Source organism: Dendroctonus ponderosae, unplaced genomic scaffold (genome assembly GCF_020466585.1).
Source record: "Dendroctonus ponderosae isolate FM_Combo_2020 unplaced genomic scaffold, Dpon_F_20191213v2 Dpon_F_20191213_1, whole genome shotgun sequence".
In the NCBI taxonomy this organism is placed as follows: domain Eukaryota; kingdom Metazoa; phylum Arthropoda; class Insecta; order Coleoptera; family Curculionidae; genus Dendroctonus; species Dendroctonus ponderosae.
Window position 1 is genome coordinate 17,103,332 of NW_026017110.1, and position 13,256 is coordinate 17,116,587.

Below are 13,256 nucleotides of genomic sequence, written 5' to 3' on the forward strand. Positions count from 1 at the left end.
ATTTTTAACCATGCGTTATTTATGTTTTGTTATTCCATTTCCACATGTTTGTGGGACCAGGCTTCCTGTTTAGATAAGTTGACATATTTTGTCGTCAATTTGTACTTACAGCAGTTTAGTTTGATACTAGATTGCAATCCCGCTAATTTATAAGTTTTCAGCATACCTACTGTTAAATAAAAATATTTATGAAGTAAATAATCAACTTCTGGCATCTACTCTTTCTTATTCATCGAATATTTATTTTATTAATTGTTTATTTAAATACAAAATATAAGTGGAAATATTTTCGGCACGATACGGACACTTTTCGTACAGGTATGTACGTATTCAGTTTAGAGTTAATATATTACATTAACAGCTAATCAGTGAAAGAATGAAGCAACATTAATTTTCTTGAATCTATTAAGAAGTTTCACTCTAATGCTGTATCTAAAAGTGGCAATAAAATTAATGGAAGCAATTATGTAAGGGGATAACGAAAGCAACAAATAATAGATTAATTATTTATGTTAACTCTCATTTTAGACTTAATGTTTCGTTAAACCCAACCAAATGACTGTGTGTTATTATTTGTAGATGATAGTAGGTAGGTATTTAGACGAAACTGTTAACTTGAATAAGTGTACTTAATTTAGATATAATTGTTACTTTGTCAAATAAATATGATTTTATTATTGTTATAATTAAATTGAATTTGTGAATCATGCCCCTCATTATGCAATTTTAGGTGAAACGCGCTGTGTTGAATGCGAATATTTTTTACGAATTTGAGCATAGAGGAAGAGATAGAAAAAATCTGTGCCAATTATTGGGTTCTGAACGAACTCTGGTCCTCGATAGAGCAGATTATTTTAATATAAGTTTGTCATACAAACATGTGTCTGTCGCAAAACGCTTCGTTATTGAGACACAGGGTGTCAAACTTTTATATTTCTAGTATACTTTTACCTATCATCATCCACCAGTCTTGAGATAATTCAAACTATTCGAAAACGTACAGTGATCTTTTTCAGTTAGGCCCCCTTTTATTATGCAGAAATTTGTGTGGACGCCACTGACCGCCTTATTCGCAATTATTTGAATTTTTCATTTAATTTAGAGAAGAAGTCTTTACGTCTTCTGCATTCTTTTCGCAGCGTTATCCCATGTTGAGTAATTTGGAAATGTATTTGAAAATTTAAAAATTGTGGCTTAAAAATTACTCCAAATGCATGAAAAGTACTCTGGATAGAGAAATACGAGTATATATATTTTTTATGTTCAAATGTTGTTGTTAATTTAAAAGTCACATATACATATTCGCAAGGACAAAAACATATTAAAATATTCGCGGTTGAAGAAACTGTAGAAGATACATTACTGTAATTATTCCCATTACTTGGGGTGCCGTTTTATTACGCGCGTGGATTGAAAATCAATTTAATCTGCATAAATTCTCGTTGATAATTATTTATTGATTTACCAATTATCGGGGGCAGCACCCAACGTGATAATGTCGTTAAAAAGACGTGAAAATGTACGTAAAAGTCACCAATTTCGTCACGTCAAAATTCGCGTGCATTTGGCGTACTCATAGATAAAGACGAGTACTGTTTGGCGTACCCCATGCAAAGGATGCCGATGCAATCGAGGTGCAGCGTTGCCGGTCGTATCAAAACAATTGTAAAATCTTTACAATAAATTTTATATGCAATGCACAATGAACTGTAGATTTCTTTGTTGAGAGGTCTTTCAAATAAATATTAATATTCAAGAATTAAAAGTCATCCGATCAGGCAAGAATTCATATATCTTCCTCAAATTTTCAGATTTAACAGTCTGGATACATCATTGACCACGATTTTATATATTCTGCTATTTTGATAATTATTGGTTGATTGAGATTAAGTTATTACAAAACAATTTTTTTATATTTTAATCAAATTGCTTGTACTTTCAAAAAAAGGGATTCAATGTTTGGTAACTTAAAAGTTACTGTAGAGCGGAAGGTCTATATAGATGCGAGAGATGTATGATATCTTATGTAAGTTGCTTTAAGAAGCTTGCTACCAGTTTAGAGCTAAGCAGAACGAACGGTCAGGAGAAGACTTAATGAAAAAGGATTGAACAGGCTCACCAGAGAGCATAGAATGGATCTAGTTTTTTGATAGATTTTTTGAGAGGCGTTTTCAGCCCTGAACGATTGGAAAATAGTTTTGTTCCCCGATGAAACGAAAGGAAGTCTTATGACACCAGATGGACGCAGATACTGAGAATTCAGGAGAGGAATTCGCTTCAATGATAATGAACATTTGATTAACACTATGTCCAGTGGAGTGGGAGCAGTAATAAAAGCTAGAGCTGGCTCTACACGCTATTAAATTCAAATTCTTGGCATTTAATTTGACATAAAACTCTTTTTTTCTTTCTTTTTTTTTCAAGCGGTTCATTGACGAGTTATTTATTTATACGTTTTCATTCTATTTGATGCTATTGTTACTTTCTGTGTATTAATTGTGTATTTTTTCAGACATTTTTCAAAAATGTTCCATGTTTAATTGGTAGCATATTGGAATAATTAAGCATTCAAAAAGAAAAATTACCATCTTTGCTTCAACTTACGAAAATTTTTTATATCAAAAAAGTTCTCTTCTACAATTTTTTGATGAAAAGGCACGGCGGCAATGATGTTTTTTGTCATTAACAGATAGTTACAGGTGGATAGCGCTCGTCAAGAATAACAATAATTTGTCAAACTGTGACTTACTTTTAATTTCCTTTCACGAATTTGCGGATATGCGATTAGTTCAGGGGAAATGCTACCGTAACATAGCAGAAGCTGAAAGAACTCACGCCAACAAAGGGCGAGGAGAGTGGTTCCAGGAAGATAGTGGACGATAGATGTTCGGGTTCCAAGCACAGAGGAACACGTATTGGACATAACCAAATCAGGGCCTTCCAGGGGCACTCAGAGCACAATAACTGACACTTTCCTAAGCACCAAATAAATACCGAGGAAGGGATACGTTCCTACCACGTTTGTATGATACACTCAGCACAAGGAGATACAAATGGAGCAGGAGTTAATTAACTGAATACGAGAAGCTGCTTGATACGAGTGGATAATAAGGAGATTACACAGACACTAGCTTGTTTGGAGTTAACCATTCAAATGTTTGGTGTTGTATGGTTTATTTTTAAACATCAATATTCGAGGTTATGAGAACAGGTTGACATTTCGTCAACAAATCTTGTTGAATTTACCGTTTATCCTTATTGTCAGTCTGTATTAATATATAAACCATGGTTACCGGAGTTTTAAATAATTTTGAAGCCACAGGTATTTGCGCAATGTTAATTAGGCAGATTACCTTGAAAAACATTGCTGCCGTATTTCTGATATAGTTTTTTGCAAATTTCTCAGTTTTTAATAACAATTAGTTTCTTTTACTATTTTTTCTGTACTCCTGTAACAGCGCCAGACAACACCTCCAGAGAAATGACGCCAATTTTGAATCACCCCGTATATTCTTTTAGTTTCACTAAAAAAAATCACTTTAACCATGCTAACACAAGCAAACCGTCAAAATTAACCGAAAGGAAAGCAACTCAAAAATGCGTCGCACTATTGTAGAATTCCCGAAAGAGACAAATAATCTATCATCTGACACTATCGACGCGCTAGAGCAGAGACAAGGGATAACTTAACATAACATAACAAGGATTATTTCTTGTCTCTGCGCTAGAGAACCTCAATCAATGGACGACGTTAGAAAGATGCTCAAACTTTTGCAGAAAACACAATTATTATGCATCTTAGCAACAATTTTACTTTAAGTGGATTTATGAATTGTTGATACCTAAAACACGGTTCAGCAGCAAATAGCATCCGACAACCTCAGTTCCGTGTATGAATAATTGGGAATGCGGATTTCAAAAGTTTATAAATGTTTTTCGGCTTAGGTGATGGTGTCGTTTGAGGTTCTCGGAATTTGTAGCTTTCTCTATTTTTACCTTAAAGATCACTTCAAATTAACCATTCTCAGTGAAAATTTTTCCTGGAGAGTCCATAAATTAAGTCAAAAAAGATTTACAAACCTTAAGGAAAATCGCCACTTTCACGATAAATTTCAAGCGGTGTTGCCAAACTGCGCAAAATATTTTAAGTTAATGAAAACTGTTTCCTTGGATACCTACCATGTAGATTCATTCAATTTGGGTTAATTTGGTTAGTTTGGGCTAGATAGGGTTATATAGGTACTAGCTACCATACTGACACAAACTGAATTAAATGGTTCATTCATTGTGAAATAATACTTTTTATTCATTGTTACATACAAACTGTTAATAAATGGGTGAAATATGCGGCAACACCGCATTGTGCTGAATTCTCCAAAGAAATATAAACAATCCAGCAACTGACTATCAACATGCTACATAACCCCAAGCAAATGCGAGGTTAGAAAAGATGCTCAAACTTTTGCAAAAAACGAAATTATTATGCATCTTAGCGACAATGTTGAATGTGGAGTTATGAATTGTTGATACCTAAAACACGATTTAGCAGCAAATAGCACCGGACAATCTCCCTTTCGTGCATAAATAAGTGGTTTTGCAAACTCAAATTTCAAAAGTTTGCTAATGTTTTTTGGCTTAATTTATGGACCCTCCAGGAAAAATTTTCACTGAGCGTGCTTAATTTGAAGTGATCTTTATGGTAAGAATAGAGAAAACTACAAATTCCGAGAACCTCAAACGATATCATCACCATCACAATCGTTAACTTATGGAGCATCCAGGATTTTTTTCGTTGAAACTTGAATGGAAATGACAAAGTAACGACCATTTTTTTAAAGGATATTTCTGAAGTGGGACACCGTGTATATCGGCAAGCTAGGACGGAATGGGACGCATCCCCTCTATAATTTGAATGTGACAGTCATGTGCCGGTGCCGCCGCACTTTGTGTTTTGCAGCTTTTTATGCGAATGAACAGCGTTGGAAAAGTGACTGAGGATTCGTCGGCCGCCTATAAAACATAACCATAAATGTGGTATTTTCGCATCGAACACCACTGGTTTTCATGGCTGCTCTACTTATTCCACTCTAGACGTGGCAGTGGCAACGCGACAGTGACGTCTGAGCGTGAGTCAAGCAAGGCCGAAGCCCGGCAAAGTTTAGTTCGTTTAGCGGCAAGTGTCGAAAAACTGTGCCTTGCTTGACGCGGACCGGTGTAATGATAATCGTCATGTTTTTCAATGGGCTGAGGGTGGGGAAAGGATAAGGGGTGGATTGGTGAACGTTATTGATTTTTCGGGGTGACACTGACAACTTGCCCGTCCAATTTTTCCATACTATAAGAGACTTTGAAAAAAAAGCAAAAGCCCCGGTTCGGTAGCGTGCACAATCCCAACGAGCATTTCAGCCGTCTAATTTCGTGGCCTGGATTGTACGCTTTTTTTCCGGCATTACGTTTTTCACGTGTCTCGTTCGTCGGTCGGTCGATTGATTCCACGCCGGTTGTGTGTTTAAGTGATTTTGTGGTGATTGCTTTGGAACCCGGTGGAATGTGTCTTGCAAACCAAAATCTCACTGGAATATTTATTTGTGGGCAACGCCGGACGGCGACGCAGTAAAAATGGAGGCTATACCAACTAAATGTTTACAACAGCGTCCTTGCCGGAGATCTAAAAAGAAAACTAAGTGGTTTTGCTAAAGTTGCTGCCATTGCTCCCTTACTGCAAAAGGCCAACGGCACAGCCGACGAAGGTGGGCTTATTTTTATTTTTCATAAACTGCATAGATAACCTAAATGATCAGCCAGAATTCGCCTACTCGCTTGTCAACACGGTTCTTTCCTAACCTTAACAATGCTTGGCTCGGCGTTTATCTGCAGCAATTGCAACGTTTTCATTCAAAATTGCCTCTTTTCTTCCCTCATTTCTACATAATTTATCCTCTACCTGTTGGTGTTTGTTTAACAATAAGAAAATTGAGATGATGAAAGAATCAGAATCTAAACTATTCACGAAGTGCCCCAAATAGATACCCTACTCAGGTTCTATTAATCAATAAGCAAATAGCTATAATATTTGGTAAAAAGTAAATAATAATAAATGTTGTTACTCTTTGCTGCGCCTGTGCACGAGCTGCATTTCATGCGTCCATGTTGGCAATGTTGCCGTTCACACGAATTGAACTTTCTTGGACACCTTCAGCATATACAGAGGCGTTGAATTTCGCTTTAAGAATATTCGGAAAAGAACCAATACAAAATTCGTTACTTTCTCCGTACTAAAGTAAGGCCTATTGAATAGTACATAATTTAGAGGAATTTAAGTTTCATATATTAAACTGTGTTCAAGATAAGAAAAGCTTGGCGCTTTGAAACTTTTGATACCAATTTAGGTTTGAGATTCTTTTTGAAATTAGAAAATTCAATTTGCTTTAGAAAAACTAGACATTGTGTACACAAGTGTACCATTTTTATTAGCCTTTCAATTTGACTTGTTTGATACTTTCGTTCATTTAGGCATACAGCTACAGGTAGATATGTACAGGGTTATTGATTGACTTTGGCCACCCCGTTTTTACCTCTAATTTGAAATTTAGAGAAAAATGTTAAAATTAACTAAAAGTTAAGATCTGCAACTTTTGTATTTAAGATAATACCAATTGATACAGGGTGTCTCAAATTCAAGTGGCAGACCAAACTTACGTTTTTTTTTATTTGAATGCGGTACTTTTAATTGCGCTTTCGAGCTATCCGCAAAATTCTATGTTCTACAGGGTGTTCCGTAAATATGTTAAAATATTTTAACAGTGTATTCTTCCAGTCATTTTAGAGGCGGGTCTTTCTGAGAATTTTTTTAATTTGAGGTTTCGTTGTTCAGATATTTGATTTCCAAAATGGCGAAAAATTATAGTTTTTGTTGCTTTCCTTTAAAACGGTTAAACATAGAAACTTCAATTTTGGTATACATTATAAGCTAATTGAGTGCCATTTTATGATAGTGTTTCGTTGTTCAGTCTGCTTTTATACAGGGTAGAAGTGTAGAACCCCTACTTTTGTTTTGTTTAGAACTTTTTTGTGTGCACTCAAACTTTTCTCACATAATTACTACAAGTTATTTACCAACTTTTTTATCTCTTATTGTTTTTTCCTAAGACCACTAGTTTGCCCGAAAAAAATAAGTTTCTTTGTAGTAGTTTATAGTATAGTTTTCTTTGTCGTTCTCATAATGTGGAAGTAATTAAGTTAATTTTTTTAAATTTAATAACGTTTTCATGTAATAATTTTGGTACGCATCATTAGTTGATTACTAACAACCTAAATTATTTTTCTAACTTGTGTATTTTGGTTTAATTGTAGATTAAAATTATTAAGTTTGAATAAATTTTACTTAAATAATAACCATTCTAATGTTAACTTAGCAGCTGTTAAAATTGGTCACCTCGACATTCTTGGCATAATAGCAGTCTTTTAATTAAATTAAACATTTACAGACCGTAAAGTTTGCACTGAAGTTCTTATTTCGTTAGAAATATTAAATATTCTTTCCTGAAGTCCTTCGATTGTATTCACTTCTGTTGAATACACCGTATTTTTTAAATGGCCCCAGAAGCAAAAATCAAGCGCGTTTAGATCCGGAGATCTGGGAGGCGAGTTTATAGGAGCTTCTTGACCTCTTCCAATTCAACAACTTGGAAAGTTTTGATCAAGCCGAAACGATTTAATTTTTTTGCGGGCAAGCTAGTGCCCTTAGGAAAAAACAATAAGGGATCAAAAAGTTGATAAATAATTTGTAGTAATTAAAAAAAATGTTGATAAACGTTTAGGTGCACACAAAAAAGTTTTGAACAAAACAAAAGTAGGGGTTCCACATTTCTACCCTGTATAAAAGTAAACTGAGCTACTAAACACTACCATAGAATGGCACTCAAATAGCTTATAATGTATACCAATATTGAATTTTCTATGTTTAACCGTTTCAAAGAAAAACAACAAAAAATAATATTTTTTCGCCATTTTGGAGATCAAATATCTCAAAAATGAGACCTCAAATTTAAAAAATTCTCAAGAAAACCCCCCTCTAAAATGACTAGGAGAACACGCTGTTAAAACATATTTACGGAACACTCTGTATATTGATTCTCAACTGATTTTGAGTTAATAACCAATATTGATTGAACTTTAGCCACCCCGTTTTTGCATCTCATTTGTAATGTAAAGATAAATATTAAATACAAAAGTTGTAAATATTAACGTCTAGTTGATTCTAGGATAATACCAATTGATACAGGGTGTCTCAAACTAAAGTGGCGAACCAAATTTACATTTTTTTTTAAATGGAATGCCGCACTTTCTATTGCATATTTGAACTATGCGCAAAATTCTAGGCTTGGTGGACGTAAATCTCCTCTATTGATCTTCAACTATTTTTAAGTTAATAACCATTTAAATGGGTATTTGGGAATTCCATTTAAAAAAATGTAGGTTTGGTTCTCCACTTGAATTTGAGACACGCTGTAGCAATTGCTTTTCTCTCAAAACCAACTAGATGTTAATATCTACAACTTTTGTATTTATTATTTTTCTCTAAATTTCAAATTAGATCTAAAATCGGGGTAGCCAAAGTTCGATCAATATTGGTTATTAACTCCAAAACAGTTGAAGATCAATGTACAAGATTTATATCGAATAGGCCTAGAATGTTGCGTGAAGTTCGAATATGCGATACAAAGTGCTGCATTCCATTTAAAAAAATGTAGGTTTAGTCCGCTACTTGAATTTGAGACTTGTATCAATTAGTATTACCTTACAATCAACTAGACCTTAATATCTACAACTTTTGTATTTAATATTTTTCTTTACTATTTCTACTATTTTAAATTAGATGCAAAAACGGGGTGGCCAAAGTTCAGTCAATAACCCTGTACTCACATTTGCTTAATGAGAAAATCATCATGTGCACGTGCCAATACAAACATACAAAGTATTACTTGCAAAATAACATCACAAAAATAGCATGTATTTTTTCATCACGACTGGTCTCAAATGTTTCACTTTGAAAAATGAAAACTTTAAAGTTTTGTTAATAGTTTACTTTCCAAGAAATGATTTGCAAAAATGTCAGTAGATTTGATTAAGTACCTACTTAGTATACTTTTAGTGAAATAATTTACATTAGTAATAAAGATTTGTTCACAAAAATGACGTTGGTAAAAAAAATACAAAAAAAATGTTCGTTTGCAAATGCAAAAGTATTTAAGTGATTATTACTTAGTTTAGTTTTAGTGAAATCATTTACAATAATATAACAAGTGTTCTCCCAGAAAGGACGATTCTAACCAAAAATACTAGCATTTCGTTTTTATTGTTCGGAAATGTTTGATTTTTATTAGTTTCTTTCAGCGGAAATAATTTATGAAAAAATAATTATCTCACAGAATGATTCTATACAGAGTGTTTATCAATGGCTAACTCAAGGAAAACTAGATTCCTCAGAAAAAATGCAGTTTTTCTCTATCCCCGCTTCTATTTTTGGCACCCTGTGGGTTGATCGAGATCTAAAAGCACGGAGATAAAATGGGAAGCGGAAAAAAGTGGTTCTTTCTTCCAGTTCTTTTACAGTTTTCTGTTGCGACACTTATTGGAGTTCTCCCAGTATAAAAATACTACTGACCATAACATTTATTCGCTCGCAGATGTTTTATTTATTTATTTATATTTATTATATGTATAGAACATTATTTACCGAATACAATATGTGACAAAACGATTCTAAATAAAAATATGCTGGCAGAATTTGCTTCAAATTAACACACATGTTCTTCAACTTATTTACAAAAATTCAATTTTTCGGAAAAGAATTCCATATGAAAATTCTACCAGACATATTTTTTTCTAACTGCAAATTTTATATTTTTCAGTAAGTAAGTAAATTAATCTTGACCAATTTTTTTGCCAAAATCATTTACAGTCAATAATACCTAGCAAAACGATTGTGAATAAAAATATCCTGTTGGATTTTTTTCTCTCGCAAATGCTTTATGCTTCAATAAACTATGGTTTTTAGTTAAATGTAATTATTATTTTCTATATTTATAAAAATAATTAAGTAGCCACAGTAACAGAGTGATTCTAAATAAAAATATCATGTCTTAATTGTTAGTCGAAAATGCTTGAGTTTTGAAAAATCTGATAACTTAGTGGAAATATGTACTTAATTTACAAAAAAAATAATATATCACAAAACGATAAAGATTCTCGGTTTTGATTGTAGGTAGATCAAGGGAAAAATTATTAAAGAGTCAATTATAATGATGATAATCTTAGTTATTGAGAGTTTTAAGTTCTATGAGTGAATGAAACCGAAACCCCTTGCAGATTTGGCGCGAGTGAAAGACAGATTTTCCCAACTTTTGCTGGAAATTTATATTCATATGATTCTGCTGCTTGAATTGTTATTCCCGCGATTGTAGTATCGGTAACACTATTCAAAATTTCAAAAAACCTGTAAATTGAGTTAGGAGGAAAGCCATAAGAAGAAGAAAGTTTGATTATGTTGCAAAATGCCAAATTTGAACCGTTCCTTAGATATGGCTTGTTCCGTAAGGACTGTCATGTCATTTTTTTAAACAATTGACAGGTATCAAAATCTATAAGAGATAAGTTAACAACACTATGGTTGTTCACACGCGCAATTAGAATGCCTATCCAACCATGCTAAAGAAATTCGGGGTTTGCATTTAAAATGAGAAAGTTATGTTTTACATTTTCTACACCCTGTATAGCTGGAGGGCTAAATGTATGTAGCATGGTTTCGGTACAACTTGTTATGACCAGAAACAAACTGACAGTTCTAAATCAACTGCAGGATAGAAAACGGTATTCGCGGGCAAAAAAAGGGCAAACGCTCCCTGGTGGCTCAAATTATAACTACAAGTTAACTAGTAATTTGACAGTTGTTTTGTTGACATTGGTGAGTTGTTTTGTTCTAATCAAGTTGCAAGCTTTTGATTTTTGTTTTTTTTTATTGAATTCATTCATTCACATTCATTTTTGTTACAATTGCAACATTCACTTTTCGCTTGTTTACCAACTCCAATAGATAGACAAATATAGTCAAAGTTTATCGTAGTTGAACTCGCGAGTACCCTGTATCAGCATTTCTTTTAATATAAAATACCTATCCATTATACGTTCAGTCAGAATTTGAGGTTAGAGGGTAAATTTTGGCATTGCATGACAAGACAACATCGCAAGGATACTGTTATTAGCAGCTTTCCTTATCACTATTGCATTCAGTGAGGCTTTGTCAATCACAAGAGCTGCCCATAAGGCATCATTCGGAGAAAATGACAATTTAGTATTAGGTATCAGGTACAAAAATTCCAGTTGAGTAGCTACCTGAGTATTTAGTAGTGCATGAATGGTTGAAGTTGAAATTCTGCGCCGAACTAGTTTTGGGTTTCTTTTAACTTCTTTTGAACTATCTCTTTTCTGCAATCTTTTGAACTTAATTGATCAATAGGAGTAAATTTAGAACCGGCAATTTTCATAGCTATGATACTAAGAGAACACCAGTCAATGCGTGTTTATAGATATAACGTTAAATCGTATAAAGTTCAAATATTTTTATAAGCAATTTTTATTAGTCGGGTACAATGGTAGGTACTAGTTAACAGTAAATTTGTTGCCATTTCTTCGAGATTCTTTTGGCCCAGTAAAATATTCTCTGTGAGATAATTTTTTTATACTTAACTGAGCTTCTGTTTTCGATATTTTTCACATCGGAAATTGAAGCCAAAGTTAATTTCAATGAATTACCATATTCACACTAATTTTAAATGTAATTCATTTTACTTGAAACCAATTTAATTTATTGAATGTAAATTGAAAAAAGATACATTAACTAACTAAAACAAAATTCTACACTTAGTTTTAGTTTTTCAGGCTAAATATCGAGCGGTGTTTCATTCTGTTTATGAACCCGCTGTAAAGGTGGATGAAATACGTGGTAACACCGCATATTGTTCAATTCCCGAGAGAGATAAATAATCCGCCATCAACTATACACGCGATAGATAACTTCAATCAATGGGCTACGTTAGAAAATGCTCAGACTTTTGCGAAAAATACAATTATTGTCTCTTAGCGACAATGTTGCATGTGGAGTTGATACGAATTGTTGATACCTAAAAGACCATTTAGCAGCAAATAGCCCCGGATAATATAATTTTCGTGCATAAATAAATGGTTTCAGGAAAGGGAATTTCCGAAGTGTGTGTGTGTTTTTTGGCTAAATTTATGGACCATCCAGGACTTTTTGTCGCTGAAACTGCTTAATTTGAAGTGGTTTAAGCTAAAACAAATAAAACTAAAAATTCGGAGGGACTCAAACGACAAGTTTACCTGGCAACCTTACTACTACTTCGAGGAAAAGTTTCTATTCTCTGTCGGTTATTTTAAAGCAAGCAGAAGAAACGTCAAGCAAAACGTATCTCTTAGAAAGTTACCGTTGAACAAAAAATGCTAAACGCACTAAAGAAATTGGCCAGGAAAATTTTTAAGTGAAGAACTGTTAGGTTAGGATACGAATAAATAGGGAAAGGATGCAAATCGGTAATACCAAAAAGATCCTTTCATTGCAGAGGTGGGATAATAAGAATAGATATATGATAAGAACAATATTTTATATTTTTTTACAAACTTCTTGTTGGGTATTTCGCCTCAAAAATTTTTGTCTTTAAAAAAGACAGAATTTCCTCACGTCTTTTATTACAGATTGATAAATAGTGCTCCTATTTCGCAATAAGAACGAATTATTTATCAAAAAGTAATCAAGAACTATCACCTAGAGGGTATCCTGCCTGGACCCACTTAGGCTCAAGTTGTAAGAGAAAATTCCAATTAGTAAAGAAATTAATTTGAAAAATTACCTTGACGTTTCGATAGCTATTTTCTGCTATCGTTATCAAAAGAACCTAAATGAACCTAAAAAAAGAGTATATTAATAAATTGTGTAACAATAGTAGGATAATACAATATGTAAAAATTCGCTCTGATAATTCGTCTGTGCAAATTGTCAGTTCTGTGACTTTGACTTAATCTCATTGCTTAAATTAATAAAGGTAATGTTAATTAATAATTTTGGTGTAAAATTAATTTGGGTGAATGTTTCTCTGGTCTACTTCAGATTTTAGCATAGGTAACCATGTATGACTTAAATTAAATGAACATGAAGCAACACAATTATTTTGATTTAGTAA

At 33.3% G+C, this 13,256-nt stretch overlaps 1 protein-coding gene across 8 annotated transcripts in view; it reads left to right on the forward strand.

The window, feature by feature from the left end:
* Positions 1-4,946: 4,946 nt before the first annotated feature.
* The window catches only part of LOC109533928 (LIM domain-binding protein 2), a 71,797-nt gene continuing 63,487 nt past the window's right edge, over positions 4,947-13,256 (forward strand). For 5 of the 8 annotated variants that reach the window (XM_048660891.1, XM_048660892.1, XM_048660894.1 and 2 more), the window contains exon 1: positions 4,947-5,750. The gene's annotated coding sequence lies outside the window, so the exon portion shown is untranslated. The remainder of the gene's footprint in view (positions 5,751-13,256) is intronic. The other 3 variants (XM_048660889.1, XM_048660890.1, XM_048660897.1) reach the window with 1 other exon arrangement.